The sequence below is a fragment of the Staurois parvus genome, unplaced genomic scaffold (assembly GCF_062004578.1).
Source record: "Staurois parvus isolate SC_StPar_1 unplaced genomic scaffold, SC_StPar_1.0 ptg000191l, whole genome shotgun sequence".
Lineage (NCBI taxonomy): Eukaryota > Metazoa > Chordata > Amphibia > Anura > Ranidae > Staurois > Staurois parvus.
The window spans coordinates 4,441,893-4,461,030 of NW_028317987.1; the positions used below are offsets into that span (position 1 = coordinate 4,441,893).

Below are 19,138 nucleotides of genomic sequence, written 5' to 3' on the forward strand. Positions count from 1 at the left end.
TGGTACTCTGACATGAAGGACATTCCATTATTCAGGAATGATTAGATGAACTTATTTTAGCACCATTTACCATTTTACATCATTGTTGCAATTCTTTGCACTTTTTGGTTTTTACATGCGTTCATTATTGATCACATGCATTTATAGCGCTGCACTTGACTTTAACATAGAATAGTTACGTGATTAAAGAGAATGAAGATATATAATTATATTGGGAAATTAGAAGTATCCAAATTATTTGAGATATAAATGTGTGAAAATGTTTAACATTTGAAAATAGAATGTATGACATTCATTAGTAAATGCATTAGTTTCCTGATCATTTAGGAGAAACAGCAAAAAAACCAGTTCTAATATAGGTGTATTATTTGTTACATTCTAAAGATTCTCTTTTGCTAACAGGAAAATGCCAATGTTAATAAAGCCAGCACTTGTGCGCCATCTAGCGAACATATCCGGTATTGCACCTAAAAATGTGCCAGACGCGATTCCACATTTACTAATAGCAAAGTAGACGTTCGTCAATGAGATTGCTAGACGCCGCTCAGAGGACTGACAGGTCTTCATTGATTTAACTGAGTCTGCCTGAATGGTCAGAGTCTGCTAGTAGACTCACGTCTTAGTAAATCAGGGTCATAGTGTCCGAGGTGGTGTGGTTGCGGCCATTACCAGAGAATAATAGGTTGAGGTATAGCGTCCGAGGTGGTGTGGTTGGATTGTATAGAGAGTGTAGTAAGTCAGGTTCACTCTGCCTCCATTTGTTGCAGATTGGTAGAGGTGGATTGGTGGGGTTCCACGGGTATTATGTTCAATGTCTTCAATAGGTTGATGCCTGCCTCTAGGTTTTTGATTGTGTGTATTCTGCCCTGATGTCTGACAGTCAGTTTTGTGGGGAATCCCCATTGATAGCCTATTCCGTGATTTTGTAAGGCTTTGGTAATGTTCACCATCTTTTTGCAGTTAAGGAGAGTGGCCTTTGACAAATCCGTATATAGTCTGATGATTGTATGTGATGGCGGAGGGGGGGGGGGTTTCTGGCTGCTGTCATTACTTTCTCCTTGATCTGGTAGAAGTGAATGTGAACCAGGACATCTCTGGGGATGGACGCTGATAGGAATGCAGGTTTGGGTATTCTATGTGCTCGATCTATGGCGAGCTCCATATCTGAGAGATGGAATGAGGTGCTTCGTGAATTGTTGGATAGATGATAGTAGTGTATCGTTGGCGATATTTTCAGGGATACCTCTGAACTTTATATTGTTGCGTCTTGAGCGATCTTCTAACTCCGCTAGTTTCAGGTTTATTTGCTCGATTTCAGAAGCGTGGTCATCATGTGCGTCAATTAAATGGTTGTGTGCTGTACTTATACCTCCCATTCTCGTCTCAATATGGCGTAATCTGTGATCTTGTTGCTGGACCACATTTGAGATCTGGGATAGTGATCCTGTCATATGGTTATGTAGTGTTTGTCGCAGGGATAGACGCATGTTCTTCATACACATTTCTGTGATAGGCTGGGCTGAGGCAGGGAAAGATTCTATCAGGGATGGTTCTATGATGTGCTGAGGTGATGGAGGAATGAGAGGCTGACAGGCAGATAGTGAGTTTGAATCTAGACGGGGTCTAAATTTGGCTGGGCTGCTTGTGGTGGGTGACAGGGGGGAGATAACTCACCCGGGTCCCCAGGTTATAGTGGAGAACAGAGTCTGATGTCCAGCTGCTGGGATCTGCTGTCCCCCTCATGACTGCTGTGTCCTGTGTCCATGCAGCCGGCGCCATCTTGGATCCCTGTTGTGACAGCAGGGAAGAATTGGGTTCATTTCCCTGGCTGTCCAGGGGTTTTTCGGCGGCGAGGCATGGCTACCGAGGGTTGTACACCCTTTATCTGCTGATCGGTGCAGGTTAGAGCACTCGGTGTCAGGATGAGCCGCACTGTATCTGGCGGGTGGATGGAGCTGAACTCAAAGCGCGTCCATCCAGGAGCCGGCCACGCATGCACCCCCCAAGGGCTCTATTTATAGAACATTCATTGGACCAATGAGACAATCATTCCTCCAGCTGTGACAACATCTGGCCGTATGTTAAGTAACACAGTGATTTCCTATGATCACCGGCTCCATCTAGTGGCCACAATGAGGTGATATTTCTGAAATATCTCTATCAGTAAAACTAGCCCAATATGATATTATGGCCACTAGATGGAGCCAATGATCATAAGAAATAAAATACGGCCAAAACTCCTCCCAGCTGGAGAATGCTGGTCACATCCATTCAACATTGTTCTCCATAGACCTCCAAGTGTTTGTGAAATCTCCCACCACAAAATGTACTCAGCCAATCACAGGGCTGGACTCCATTTTTATTCTTCTCCTGCCATCAATGGCCAACTCGGTCCCACACTTCATCCATGTCTTTGGGGGCCTCTGATCTCCTTATGGACTGTTTCTTCCATGATGAAGGTCAGCCATGGAGTATATCTGAGGTGTATATCAGGGTGTGCTTCTTCCCCACATGAGAGCTGGGATGTCCAGCAACATTCATCTAGAAGACATTTCCCGCACTCAAGGCACTAATACACATCCAGGGTTGTGTGGGACCCCTGATGTACAGGAAGACAGGACTTCAGTGAGGAACATTTCCCTCATTCAGGACAGGAAAGTGGCTTCTCCCGGGTGAGATCTCTGATGTGTGTAAAGTCTGAACATCTCTGAAAAACATTTCCCACACTCAGGACAGGAATATGGCTTCTTCCCCGTGTGAGATTTCTGATGTGTGGAAAGATGGGACTTCATTAAAAAACATTTCCCACACTCCGGACAAGAATACGGCTTCTCCCCCGTGTGAGATCTCTCATGTATGTGCAGATCGGACTTCTGTGAAAAACTTTTCCCACACTCAGGACAAGAATACGGCTTCTCCCCCGTGTGAGATCTTTTATGCATATTAAGACTAGATTTAGAACAAAAATCCTTTCCGCACTCAGGACAGGAATATGGCTTCTCACCTGTATGATATCGCTGATGTATATAAAGATTGGACTTCTGTGAAAAACATTTCCTGCACTCAAGACAGAAATACGGCTTCTCCCCTGTGTGAGATCTCTGATGGGTGCAAAGAATGAACTTCCTTGAAAAACATTTCCCACACTCAGGACAGGAATATGGTTTCTCACCTGTGTGAGTTATCTGATGTAAGTAAAGATAGGACTTCACTGAAAAACATTTCCCGCACTCAGGACAGGAATACGGCTTCTCCCCCCCGTGTGAGATCTTTTGTGCACATTAAGACTGGATTTATAACTGAAACATTTCCCGCACTCAGTACAGGAGAACCTCTTCCCTGTTGGAAGGCCGGCCCGGTCCCGCACAGTCTGAGGTTCCTCAGGATACGAGGAATCTGATGGTCCATCTACACTGGGTGGTGCCGGATGGACATTGGAGGGAGCCGGGTTTTCTCCTGGACTATACTGTGTGATGTCCTCATCTTCTACTTTCCAGTCTGGAGACAAAGTGAGACAATCCTCGGAGGTTTTCCTCATCTCCCGGCCATGGACTAAAATACAAAGACAAAGAGGATTACTAGACAGGAGCTGATTGGTTCCCCCAAACCAGGACTCCGCCCACATCAGGCAGCTTGGTCTCTGAGGAGCTTACAATTCCACCCTCAAGGGAACTAGGAAATGGCTCCTCTGATCTCCTACCAGGTCATTTCTTTATTCATGGACCTTAGTCAGAGAGTGAGGAAACAACCAGAACTGTCTTTTATAGGAGGGACAGTGATGAGGGGATTATAGGACGAGGGTCCCCACCCCCTCTATCACTCATCGCCATCTTCCCAACACAAGAAGTACTGCACTTCCTTATTTACTCCATGATTTAGTCATGAAGAACAGCGGGGCTGAGCCCCACCAGAGGTCAGAGAGTGAGGATGGGGGGAGAACAACCAAGATGAAGACTGGACTGATCCTGAAGACCACCATCATTGGGGTATTGACTCCTCCCTCATTATCACTTTCTGTTTAAGGGTCCAAAGTTGGAGGATGTTATCACATTATTATCACCATGTAAAAGTCTGTGCTCCAATCACATCATCCGATATAAAATGTCCAGCTGGGAGGGAATGGGGGGAACAAAAGAGAAACCATATTATGTGTATATATAGCAGTGGGGGAAGGGGGAGAGCAGAAGTCAGGGCTATGGAATGTACAACATAGAGTATATAGTGCAGGGGTCAGGAGTATGTAATGTACAACATAGAGTATATAGTGCAGGGGTCAGGAGTATGTAATGTACAACATAGAGTATATAGTGCAGGGGTCAGGAGTATGTAATATACAACATAGAGTATATAGTGCAGAGGTCAGGAGTATGTAATGTACAACAGAGTATATAGTGCAGAGGTCAGGAGTATGTAATGTACAACAGAGTACATAGTGCAGGGGTCAGGAGTATGTAATGTACAACATAGAGTATATAGTGCAGGGGTCAGGAATATGTAATGTACAACATATAGTATATAGTGCAGGGGTCAGGAGTATGTAATGTACAACATAGGGTATATAGAGCAGGGGTCAGGAGTATGTAATGTACAACATAGAGTACATAGTGCAGGGGTCAGGAGTATGTAATGTACAACATAGAGTATATAGTGCAGGGGTCAGGAGTATGTAATGTACAACAGAATATATAGTGCAGGGGTCAGGAGTATGTAATGTACAACATAGAGTATATAGTGCAGGGGTCAGGAGTATGTAATGTACAACAGAGTATATAGTGCAGGGGTCAGGAGTATGTAATGTACACCATAGAGTATATAGTGCAGGGGTCAGGAGTATGTAATATACAACACAGAGTATGTAATGCAGGGGTCAGGAGTATGGAATGTACAACATAAAGTATATAGTGCAGGGGTCAGGAGTATGTAATGTACAACATGGAGTATATAGTGCAGGGGTCAAGAGGATGTAATGCAGAACATGGAGTATATAGTGCAGGGGTCAGGAGTATGTAATGTACAACATGGAGTATATAGTGCAGGGGTCAGGAGTATGTAATGTACAACATAGAGTATATAGTGCAGGGGTCAGGAGTATGTAATATACAACATAGAGTATATAGTGCAGAGGTCAGGAGTATGTAATGTACAACAGAGTATATAGTGCAGGGGTCAGGAGTATGTAATGTACAACATAGAGTATATAGTGCAGGGGTCAGGAATATGTAATGTACAACATATAGTATATAGTGCAGGGGTCAGGAGTATGTAATGTACAACATAGGGTATATAGAGCAGGGGTCAGGAGTATGTAATGTACAACATAGAGTACATAGTGCAGGGGTCAGGAGTATGTAATGTACAACATAGAGTATATAGTGCAGGGGTCAGGAGTATGTAATGTACAACAGAATATATAGTGCAGGGGTCAGGAGTATGTAATGTACAACATAGAGTATATAGTGCAGGGGTCAGGAGTATGTAATGTACAACAGAGTATATAGTGCAGGGGTCAGGAGTATGTAATGTACACCATAGAGTATATAGTGCAGGGGTCAGGAGTATGTAATATACAACACAGAGTATGTAATGCAGGGGTCAGGAGTATGGAATGTACAACATAAAGTATATAGTGCAGGGGTCAGGAGTATGTAATGTACAACATGGAGTATATAGTGCAGGGGTCAAGAGGATGTAATGCAGAACATGGAGTATATAGTGCAGGGGTCAGGAGTATGTAATGTACAACATGGAGTATATAGTGCAGGGGTCAAGAGGATGTAATGCAGAACATGGAGTATATAGTGCAGGGGTCAGGAGTATGTAATGTACAACATGGAGTATATAGTGCAGGGGTCAGGAGTATGTAATGTAAAACAGAGTATATAGTGCAGGGGTCAGGGGTATGTAATGCACAACAGAGTATATAATGTAGGAGTCAGGAGTATGTAATGTACAACATAAAGTATATAGTGCAGGGGTCAGGAGTATGTAATGCACAACAGAGTATATAGTGCAGGGGTCAGGAGTATGTAATGTACAACATAGAGTATATAGTGCAGGGGTCAGGAGTATGTAATGTACAACATAGAGTACATAGTGCAGGGGTCAGGAGTATGTATTATAAAAAACTAGACTATATATTGCATCAGTCAGGAGTATGTAATTTACAACAGAGTATATAGTGCAGGGGTCAGGAGTATGTAATGTACAACACAGAGTATATAGTGCAGGGGTCAGGAGTATGTAATGTACACACAACATAGAGTATATAGTGCAGGGGTCAGGAGTATGGAATGTACAACATAGAGTATATAGTGCAGGGGTCAGGAGTATGTAATGTACAACATAGAGTATATAGTGCAGGGGTCAGGAGTATGTAATGTACAACATAGAGTATATAGTGCAGGGGTCAGGAGTATGTAATATACAACATAGAGTATATAGTGCAGAGGTCAGGAGTATGTAATGTACAACAGAGTATATAGTGCAGAGGTCAGGAGTATGTAATGTACAACAGAGTACATAGTGCAGGGGTCAGGAGTATGTAATGTACAACATAGAGTATATAGTGCAGGGGTCAGGAATATGTAATGTACAACATATAGTATATAGTGCAGGGGTCAGGAGTATGTAATGTACAACATAGGGTATATAGAGCAGGGGTCAGGAGTATGTAATGTACAACATAGAGTACATAGTGCAGGGGTCAGGAGTATGTAATGTACAACATAGAGTATATAGTGCAGGGGTCAGGAGTATGTAATGTACAACAGAATATATAGTGCAGGGGTCAGGAGTATGTAATGTACAACATAGAGTATATAGTGCAGGGGTCAGGAGTATGTAATGTACAACAGAGTATATAGTGCAGGGGTCAGGAGTATGTAATGTACACCATAGAGTATATAGTGCAGGGGTCAGGAGTATGTAATATACAACACAGAGTATGTAATGCAGGGGTCAGGAGTATGGAATGTACAACATAAAGTATATAGTGCAGGGGTCAGGAGTATGTAATGTACAACATGGAGTATATAGTGCAGGGGTCAAGAGGATGTAATGCAGAACATGGAGTATATAGTGCAGGGGTCAGGAGTATGTAATGTACAACATGGAGTATATAGTGCAGGGGTCAGGAGTATGTAATGTACAACATAGAGTATATAGTGCAGGGGTCAGGAGTATGTAATATACAACATAGAGTATATAGTGCAGAGGTCAGGAGTATGTAATGTACAACAGAGTATATAGTGCAGGGGTCAGGAGTATGTAATGTACAACATAGAGTATATAGTGCAGGGGTCAGGAATATGTAATGTACAACATATAGTATATAGTGCAGGGGTCAGGAGTATGTAATGTACAACATAGGGTATATAGAGCAGGGGTCAGGAGTATGTAATGTACAACATAGAGTACATAGTGCAGGGGTCAGGAGTATGTAATGTACAACATAGAGTATATAGTGCAGGGGTCAGGAGTATGTAATGTACAACAGAATATATAGTGCAGGGGTCAGGAGTATGTAATGTACAACATAGAGTATATAGTGCAGGGGTCAGGAGTATGTAATGTACAACAGAGTATATAGTGCAGGGGTCAGGAGTATGTAATGTACACCATAGAGTATATAGTGCAGGGGTCAGGAGTATGTAATATACAACACAGAGTATGTAATGCAGGGGTCAGGAGTATGGAATGTACAACATAAAGTATATAGTGCAGGGGTCAGGAGTATGTAATGTACAACATGGAGTATATAGTGCAGGGGTCAAGAGGATGTAATGCAGAACATGGAGTATATAGTGCAGGGGTCAGGAGTATGTAATGTACAACATGGAGTATATAGTGCAGGGGTCAAGAGGATGTAATGCAGAACATGGAGTATATAGTGCAGGGGTCAGGAGTATGTAATGTACAACATGGAGTATATAGTGCAGGGGTCAGGAGTATGTAATGTAAAACAGAGTATATAGTGCAGGGGTCAGGGGTATGTAATGCACAACAGAGTATATAATGTAGGAGTCAGGAGTATGTAATGTACAACATAAAGTATATAGTGCAGGGGTCAGGAGTATGTAATGCACAACAGAGTATATAGTGCAGGGGTCAGGAGTATGTAATGTACAACATAGAGTATATAGTGCAGGGGTCAGGAGTATGTAATGTACAACATAGAGTACATAGTGCAGGGGTCAGGAGTATGTATTATAAAAAACTAGACTATATATTGCATCAGTCAGGAGTATGTAATTTACAACAGAGTATATAGTGCAGGGGTCAGGAGTATGTAATGTACAACACAGAGTATATAGTGCAGGGGTCAGGAGTATGTAATGTACACACAACATAGAGTATATAGTGCAGGGGTCAGGAGTATGTAATGTACAACATAGAGTATATAGTGCAGGGGTCAGGAGTATGTAATGTACAACATAGAGTATATAGTGCAGGGGTCAGGAGTATGGAATGTACAACATAGAGTATATAGTGCAGGGGTCAGGAGTATGGAATGTACAACATAGAGTATATAGTGCAGGGGTCAGGAGTATGGAATGTACAACATAGAGTATATAGTGCAGGGGTCAGGAGTATGTAATGTACAATATAAATGATAGAGTGTAAGGGTCAGGACTCATAATATTGGTATCCAGTAATCAGTGGAAGATTAAATGTTTACTGTAGACAAGTTGCAGAGATCCCACACCGCTGCCTCCCATCTCCTGAGACTGCACTCAGTGACTTGGGTCTGAGACACTACAGACATATCCCTCCACCCGGCACAGCTAGCAGACCACAGAGCAAGGAACCCTGGGAGAATTGTTCTGTCAGAGATCTTACTAGACCCGGTGATGGGGCAGAAGACCCAAAGCACACACCCCAGGGGCCTAGGTCTAGTAACATCTATGGTGAAAATGAACATTTTGCTGCCAGCTGAACCCCAGAACCTCCATAAATCCAGTCTAGAGACATAAATTGTGTCTGCAGCACAGAGAAGGAAGATTATCCGAGAGAAATCCAGGAATACAGGACGGGGAACACAGCTCAGGAAAGTGACCAGGGGATTACAGGCTGATATCACCCAGTCCCCGCCCTACTCTGGACCAATCAGTGAGCAGTATGGGTGGAGGAATGGATTTAGTGTTCATGACCCACCTGTGCTGATCTCTGTAGGAGTGTCCTCCTCTATAAATGTCCCCGTTATTCCATCCTCCTCCATAGACTGCTGATCATCCCTCACATACGCCTCTTCTTCTTCTGCTTTCACCTCAAATTCTATATCGATTGGATCTCCACTCTAAATCAAGGAAATGAGAGAAAATATCATCTGTAAAATGTAAGGTCACATAAAAACTCCACACATTGTCTTTACAAGTCCATGTTCTAGATGCTCCATCCCACCAACCTTGTAATAGTGAGGGATGGTGTGACCTTCCTGTGTGGAATCCCGGGAATACAGAGGACGGGGACATCTCTCTGGTGGGTTCCCATGACTGGATCCATCTGTAGGAAACACACACACTGACTGAATCCATTGTTTCTATGTGTTTATCAGATGATGGGGGATCTAGGTGGATCCTCCGTACTGCTCTCTCCTTTACAATAAAGTCTCCTCTTACCCGGTGATGTGAGGGGCGGCTGATTGTCCATCATGACGTCCTTGTAGAGATCCTTGTGTCCTTCTAAATACTCCCACTCCTCCATGGAGAAATAGACAGTGACACCCTGACACCTTATAGGAACCTGACACACACAATGATACAGTCACCATCCAGACACATCCCTTGTCTGTTACTGGAGAATGTCCCAGAATTCCCGGCACCGCTCACCTCTCCTGTCAGCAGCTCAGTGATCTCTCTGGTGACTTCTAGAATCTTCTTCTTCTTTCTCTCTTCTATCAGGGAGGGAGGTGGAGGCAATGTGATGTCATATGATCTCCAGACTTCACAGGAGGAAAACTCTACATCTGAACACAAATAGTCACATCAAATGATATTCCCAGAATCCTCCTCACCTCTCCATTCAGGTCTCCATTTTATTAAAGCCCCACTTCAGACTGAGATATATAGCGTATCCAAGAGACCAAGCCGGGGTCACTACACAGAAAATCAATCCAAGGAAACAACAGGCAGGACGAGGAATAGCAAGAAGGAGCTGAGAGACAAATGAGAATATTGCTCAGCCAATGGGAGATGATCTCAGCATGACTTCCATCATGAAGGAGATGAGGGGGAGGGGAAGAAGTCACTGAAGGTGACCATAGATCCATGGAAATTCAGCTGGTTCAGCAGGGATCGCTCACATTTCCATCCATGTGTGGCCACTGCCGGATAAAAGCCACTCCCCCAGCAGCCAATAGCTTCAGTGCTGATCTGTGTATTCTGAGAGCGGAGGAGTCCCCCCATTGTCAGAATACAAGGGTGCAGCGGGGAGGATTCCCCCATCCACCTCCAATGTGTGGATCGGGGAATCACTTCAGTTTTTATGATCATCCCGCTGGCTGAACGATAAAACTGAACCATGTAGGCCAGCTTTGGGAGCAAATATATTATCATCAACTCCTCCCCCTGAAGGGGTTCATCTACATATTACCTCCTCTGCTGCCACATCCAGGAATGTCAACTCTCCGCTTCCTCATTCATGGATCTCCCTGCCTGTACCTGACATCACTTCCTGCCTTTACCTGACATCACTTCCTGTCTGTACCTGACATCACCTCCTGTCTTCCATAGAGGCTTGATTTTGCAGTAACATTGATTGCAGATTTAGTCCTGTAGAACATCTGCTATATGGATACAAAGCCCCCCAGCGGAGAGTAAAGAGTGGAGAGTGATTGAAGTAGATGCAAAGTGGAAGCAGAGGAGGTAATCTGTATATGAATCCCTTCAGGGGGATCAGTTGATCTTTGCCCTAACACAATGGACACCGTCCTCCACTCACTCTGACGGACGCCGTCCTCCACTCACTCTGATGGGAATACATTAGACCTTGTTTTCTCCCATCTTTGCACTCCCTACAACCTCACAAACACCCCCTTTCCTCTCTCTGATCACAATCTCATCACCTTCACAGTCTCCTCGTCTTCAAACACCTATCCCTCCAAGCAGCCAACAATTACCCGCAGAAACCTTCACAACTTGAACCCGGCTCCTTTCCACTCTGCAACTGACCAACTCTATGACAGAATCTCTCCCCTGTCCTGCCCTGACCTGGCCACTGCTGTCTACAACAGTTCACTGTCATCTGCATTAGACTCACTTGGTCCTCTAACCACACGAAGCATCAGGCCCCGACCATTACAACCTTGGCAAACTGACCACACTGGACATCTTAAGTGACATAGTCGTGCGCTGGAGCGATTGTGGTGTAAAACCAAATCCCAGCAAGCATTCACCCGATATAAATCTGCTTTCTTCACATACAATTCCTCCCTCCATGCTGCCAAACAAGACGACTTTGTCACTCTCATCAATACCTTGTCATCCAGTCCTTGTCGTCTCTTCTCTACTTATAACTCTCTACTTTCTCCACCTCCACCCAGTACCTCACTCACTGCTTATGAGATTGCAAATAATTTCAAAAACAAAATTGCGCAATTCGTAGGGGCATCACCACTGCACAGACATCCATCCCACTTAGCATACCTTATACTAAACCTCCCTCAACACTTTCCTCTTCTGACCTCGCTACTACCGAAGAGGTCACTAAGGTTTCTCAGAAGCCCGTCTCACCACCTGCCCCCTGGATCCTGTCCCCTCACAACTACTACGGTCACCCTCTTCTTCCATCCTATGCTCCCTCACTCACATCTTCAATCTCTCCCTCTCTACTGGTGCCTTCCCCTCCCCTATAAAGCATGCGCACATCACTCCCATACTTAACAAGCCCTCCCTGGACCCCACCAACCTGAACAACTTAAGACCCATCTCCCTGCTGCCATTTACCTCTAAACTCCTAGAACACTTAGTCTACAATCGCCTGAGCTCCCACCTCACCGACAACAACCTTCTTCACCCTTTACAGTCTGGCTTTCACTCACTACACTCCACTGAAACTGTCCTACTAAAACTCACTAATGATCTACTAACTGCTAAAACCAATGGCCACTATGTACTCATCCCAACCAATGGCCACTACTCCATACTAATCCCAACCAATGACCACTACTCCGTACTCTTACTACTTGACCTCTCCATGGCCTTTGATACTGTTGACCATCCTCTCCTCCTCAAAAAACTCCTCTTTTGGCCTCCAAGACTCTGCTTTCTCCTTGTTCTCCTCCTACCTATTGCAGCGCTCCTCCAGCATTACCTATAACTCCTCATATATATATATACAGTCATGGCCGAAATTGTTGGCACCCTTGATATTTTTCCTGAAAATCAAGTATTTCACACAAAAAAGGTATTGCATTAACACATGTTTTGCTATACACATGTTTATTCCCTTTGTATGTATTGGAACAAATATAAAACAGAGGCAGAAAAGCAAATATGACATAATGTCACACAAAACCCCAAAAATGGGCTGGACAAAAGTATTGGCACCCTTAACTTAATATTTGGTTGCACACCCTTTGGAAAACATAACTGAAATCAGTCGCTTCCTATAACCATCAATAAGCTTCTGACACCTCTCACCCGGAATTTTGGACCACTCTTCCTTTGCAAACAGCTCCAGGTCTCTCTTATTGGAAGGACACCTTTTCCCAACAGCAATTTTAAGATCTCTCCACAGGTGTTCAATGGGATTTAGATCTGGGCTCATTGCTGGCCACTTCAGAACTCTCCAGCGCTTCTTTGCCATCCATTTCTGAGTGCTTTTTGACGTATGTTTGGGGTCATTGTCCTGCTGGAAGACCCAGGATCTTGGACGCAAACCCAGCTTTCTGACACTGGGCCCTACAGTGCGACCCAAAATCCTTTGGTAATCCTCAGATTTCATGATGCCTTGCACACAGTCAAGGCACCCAGTGCCAGAGGCAGCAAAACAACCCCAAAACATCATTGAACCTCCACCATATTTTACCGTAGGTACTGTGTTTTGTTCTTTGTAGGCCTCATTCCGTTTTCGGTAAACAGTAGAATGATGTGCTTTACCGAAAAGCTCTATCTTGGTCTCATCTGTCCACAAGACGTTTTCCCAGAAGGCTTTTGGCTTACTCAAGTACATTTTGGCAAACTGTAGTCTTGCTTTTTTATGTCTCTGTGTCAGCAGTGGGGTCCTCCTGGGTCTCCTGCCATAGCGTTTCATTTCATTTAAATGTCGACGGATAGTTCGCGCTGACACTGATGCTCCCTGAGCCTGCAGGACAGCTTGAATGTCTTTGGAACATGTTTGGGGCTGCTTATCCACCATCCGGACTATTCTGCGTTGCAATCTTTCATCAATTTTCCTCATCCGTCCACGACCAGGGAGATTAGCTACAGTGCCATGGGTTGCAAACTTCTTGATAATGTTGCGCACTGTGGACAAAGGCAAATCTAGTTCTCTGGAGATGGACTTGTAACCTTGAGATTGTTGATATTTTGCCACAATTTTGGTTCTCAGGTCCTCAGACAGTTCTCGTCTCCTCTTTCTGTTGTCCATGCTTAGTGTGGCACAGACAGACACACAATGCAAAGGTTAAGTGAACGTCTCTCCTTTTTATCTGCTTTCAGGTGTGATTTCTATATTGCCCACACCTGTTACTTGCCCCAGGTGAGTTTACAGGAGCATCACATGCTTGTAACATTCTTATTTATCCGCAGTTGTGAAAGGGTGCCAATACTTTTGTCCAGCCCATTTTTGGAGGTTTGTGTGACATTATGTCGAATTTGCTTTCTTTCCTCCCTTTTTTTGTTTTGTCCCAATACACACAAAGGGAATAAACATGTGTATAGCAAAACATGTGTTAATGCAATACGTTTCGTGAGAAATACATGATTTCCTGGAGAAATATCAAGGGTGCCAACAATTTCGGCCATGACTGTATATATATATATATATATATATATCCTCCTTTCTACTCCCTCTCTCTGTAGGGGTCCCTCAAGGTTCTGTCCTTGGACCCCTTCTCTTCTCCATCTACACCTCCTCCCTTGGTCACTTGAAAAACTCCATGACTTTAAGTACCATCTCTATGCTGATGACACACAAATTTATCTTTCTACCCCTCACCCCACCCCTTCAGTCTCCTCCTCACCTCACCCCTTCAGTCTCCTCTCCACCTCACCCCTTCAGTCTCCTCCTCACCTCACCCCTTCAGTCTCCTCTCCACCTCACCCCTTCAGTCTCCTCCTCACCTCACCCCTTCAGTCTCCTCCTCACCTCACCCCTTCAGTCTCCTCCTCACCTCACCCCTTCAGTCTCCTCCTCACCTCTCCCCTTCAGTCTCCTCTCGCATTACTAACCTACTAAGTGACATATTGGCATGAAAATTATAATACAATTGGTGCTGCGCTCCCACACTTGTACTTATATAAATAATTACATCAAAATGAGGTTTCAGTGACACCCCTAGTGAATCCTCCTGAGTGTAATTATCACAAACCCAATTCTTCATATTATTATACAATCTTATACAGTGATGTTTGATAAACCATATGAAATAAAATATAAATGTGCAAAACACATAAAAACTCAATACATAAACCCACTTGTGTCCCTAAACAGGATGAAATCACAAACCGGTACTAAACCACACGTGATAAAACACTTGGCATAAGTGAATGCCCAAAGGTGCAGTGGAAATAGACTGACAAATGGCACTATTGTGCCTATAGAAACAACCAATAGGACGGTCAGGATAAATTTTCCCTGACTATGGGACAATCTACAAGGACTATAATGAATCCTTCAACATAAATGTTTGACCACCACTCAACAAGTGCCCACACTTACCAAAGTGTAAATTGCCGTGCTCCAGTCCCCAAACTTGGGACTATACTGCTATATAAATAGATAGAGATGTGGTGACATCACTTCTGCCAGAAGGGCCATCTTGATACACCCATAGGAGTACACCCAGGAGTTCATATGAGGATCTGTGAGCATTGTTTTCTCATAACACATGTGAGTGAGCATTTATAGAATTCTTTTACATCAATAAATGAAACAATATCACATGATGGAAGGATTCTTCTTGTTTTATAAACACCGATGAGGAAGCTGAGGTACAATTAGATCATATGAAAACCATCCGGATATCAGGAGAGGTGATACCTGTAAGTTCTGAGGGGGACACCATCACTGTTTGTGATACCGAATCTGACGTGGAGGATTGAGCGGTTGGCTGTGCTTAATAGCAGAAAAGCATTTTGACCCTGTGGGGTCGCTTCATGAAGGTGAGGGGGGCAATCTTACCGGTGAAGGATTACACTTTTTGTTCACCTGCCAGATTTCTATTGATGGCTGGAGGTTTCTATATATCCAGCCTTATTGAAGATCACACACGTGGACAATTTTGTTTTTGTTTATTAATAATTGGTGGCACGTGTTTTGTGGACTTTTTTATAAATTTATTTAAGTTATGTGTTTTCTTTTTTGCTATTTATATAGCAGTATAGTCCCAAGTTTGGGGACTGGAGCACGGCAATTTACACTTTGGTACATGTGGGCACTTGTTGAGTGGTGGTCACACATTAATGTTGAAGGATTCATTATAATCCTTGTAGATTGTCCTATAGTCAGTCCATTTATCCTGACCGTCCTATTGGTTGTTTCTATAGGCACAATAGTGCCATTTGTCATTCCACTGAACCTTTGGGCATTCACTTCTGCCAAGTGTTTTATCACGTGTGGTTTAGTACATGTTTGTGATTTCACCCTGTTTAGGGACACAAGTGGGTTTATGTATTGAGTTTTTATGTGTTTTGCACATTTATATTTTATTTCATATGGTTTATCAAACATCACTGTATAAGATTGTATAATAATATGAAGAATTGGGTTTGTGATAATTACACTCAGGAGGAGTCACTAGGGGTGTCACTGAAACCTCATTTTGATGTAATTATTTATATAAGTACAAGTGTGGGAGAGCAGCACCAATTGTATTATAATTTTGATCCCATTCTATCCAGGTGTATAGCCAGGTAGCAGCAACCCATTCCTAGAACAATAGTTTATTCCGGGTAGCGCAGATGGTTCACCATTGTTTTTCATCAGACATTTCGGCATGGATGTCACTCCACTTCCTCAAACTCAATCTTTCCAAAACTGAGCTCTTAGTATTCCCTCCAGCCTGTGCCCCCCCCGACTTCTCCATCAAGATCAATAATACAACCATCAGTCCCTCCCCTCATGCCAGGGTACTAGGTGTAATCCTAGACTCCAATCTGTCCTTTCACCCCCAAATCCAATCACTGTCCAAATCTTGTAGACTTCACCTCCACAACATCTCCAAGATATGCCCGTAAACCACTCGGAAACCACTAAGCAACTTATTCACTCCCTGGTTATATCTCGCCTTGACTATTGTAGCTCCCTCCTCATTGGCTGACCTCATCGCAGGCTATCCCCTCTTCAGTCTATCATGAATGCTGCTGCCAGACTCATCCACCTTACTAACCGTTCTGTATCTGACACCCCTCTCTACCAATCCCTCCACTGGCCTCCACTCAGTGTCCTCCACTCCTCTCTACCAATCCCTCCACTGGCCTCCATTCAGTGTCCTCCACCCCTCTCTTCCAATCCCTCCACTGGTCTCCATTCAGTGTCCTCCACCCCTCTCTGCCAATCCCTCCACTGGCCTCCATTCAGTGTCTTCCACCCCTCTCTACCAATCCCTCCACTGGCCTCCACTCAGTGTCCTCCACCCCTCTCTGCCAATCCCTCCACTGGCCTCCACTCACTGTCCTCCACCCCTCTCTGCCAATCCCTCCACTGGCTTCCCATTGGCCAACAAATAAAATTCAAAACATTAACAATAACATATAAAGCCATTTATAACTCTGCCCCAAATTACATCACCGATCTTGTCTCCAAATATCACCCAAACTGTCCTCTTGACCTCCTGCTGTCTAGATCCCTTGTCTCCTCCTCCCATGCTTGTCCCCAGGACTTCTCCAGAGCCTTCCCAATCCTCTGGAATTCTCTACCCCAATCTATCTGACTATCGCCTACTCTGTTCACTTTTAGGCGATCCCTGAAAACCAATCTCTTCAGGGAAGCCTATCCTGCCCTCAGCTAATAATGGAATCTTCTATTCCTCCTACCAGTCCACCCCCCACAGTTATTACCTTTTGTATCACTAGCCCCTCCCTCCTAGATTGTAAGCTCCTGGAAGCAGGGCCCTCCTAACCCTCTTGTATTGAACTGTATTGTTGCTGTATTGTCTCCCGTTATATTGTAAAGTGCTGAGCAAACTGTTGGTGCCATAAATCCTGTATAATAATATAAAATAATCATTTCTAATACAGTGAGGAACAGAAGTATTTGAACAGCCTGCGGTTTTGCAAGTTCTCCCACTTCTCCATCATGGAGGGGTCTGAAATTCACATTGTAGGTGCATTCCCACTCTGAGAGACAGAATAAAAAAAAATTCAGGAAATCACATTGTATGATTTGTAAAGAATGTATTTGTCTCGCACGGCTGAACAGAAGTATTTGAACCCCTGAGAAGATCAGTGTTAATATTTGGTGCAGAAGCCTTTGTCTGCAATTACAGAGGTCAGACGTTTCCTGTAGTCCTTGACCAGGTTTGCACTACAACAGGGATTTTGACCCACTCCTCCACACCGATCTCCTCTAGATCTGTCAGGTTTTGGGGCTGTTGCTGAGCAACACAGAGTTTCAGCTCCCTCCAAAGATGTTCTATTGGATTTAGGTGTGGAGACTGACTAGGCCACTCCAGAACCTCGATACGCTTCTTACGGAGCCACTCCTTGGTTCTCCTGGCTGTGTGCTTCAGGTCGTTGTCATGTTGGAAGACCCAGCCACGACCCATCTTCAATGCTCTGACTGAGGGAAGGAGGTTGTTGCTCAAAATCTCACAATAAATGGTCCCATTCATCCTCTCCTTAATACAGTGCAGTCGTCCTGTCCCCTTCGCAGAAAAGCACCCCCAAAGCATGATGTTACCACCCCCATGCTTCACAGTAGGGATGGTGTTCTTGGGATGCAACTCATCCTTCTTTTTCCTCCAAACACGACGAGTGAAGTTTAGACCAAAAAGTTCTACTTTGGTCTCATCTGACCACATGACTTTCTCCCATGCCTCCTCTGGATCATTCAGATGGTCATTGGCAACCTTCAGACAGGCCTGGACATGTGATGACTTGAGCAGGGGAACCTTCTGTGCAATGCATGATTGGAAACCATGACGGCGTAGTGTTCTACCGACAGTGACCTGTGAAACTGTGCTCCCACCTTTCTTATCATCAGTGATACCTCACGAGGGGACATCTTGGATGGAGCCCCAGTCCGAAGGAGACTGACAGTCATCTTTAGACTCTTCCACTTTCTAACAATTGCTCCAACAGTTGATCTATTTTCACCAAGCTGCTTGGCAATTGCCCCGTAGCCCTTTCCAGCCTTGTAGAGGTCCACAATTTTGTTTCTGGTGTCTTTTGATAGCTCTTTGGTCTTGCCCATGGTAGTAGTTGGCGTCTGACTGACTGTGGGGTGGACAGGTGTCTTTAAAGAGCTCAGACAGGTGCTACTAAGTTAGATGAATGAGTAGAGTAGAGGTGGACTTTATAAAGGCACAGTAACAGGTCTTTGAGAGCCAGAATTCTTGCTGTTTCTTAGGTGTTCAAATACTTCTGTTCAGCAGTGCAAGACAAATACATTCTTTACAAATCATACAATGGGATCTCCTGAATTTTTTTTTTCAGTTCTGTCTCTCAGAGTGGGAATGTACCTACAATGTGAATTTCAGACCCCTCCATGATGGAGAAGTGGGAGAACTTGTAAAATGGCAGGGGGTTCAAATACTTCTGTTCCTCACTGTATATCTTGCTCCCAAAGCTGGCCTACATGGTTCAGTTTTATCATTCAGCCAGCAGGATGAGTGAACATACTGAAGTGATTCCTCCATCCACACATTGTAGGTAGTTGGGGGAATCCTCCCCGCTGCACTCTTGTATTCTGACAATGGGGGGACTCCTCCGCTCTCAGAATACACAGATCAGCACTGACGCTATTGGCTGCAGCCGCT

General features: G+C 44.1%; 1 pseudogene; it reads right to left on the minus strand.

The window, feature by feature from the left end:
• Window positions 1-206: 206 nt before the first annotated feature.
• LOC149461897 (uncharacterized) lies at window positions 207-18,423 on the minus strand (annotated as a pseudogene).
• Window positions 18,424-19,138: the final 715 nt, after the last annotated feature.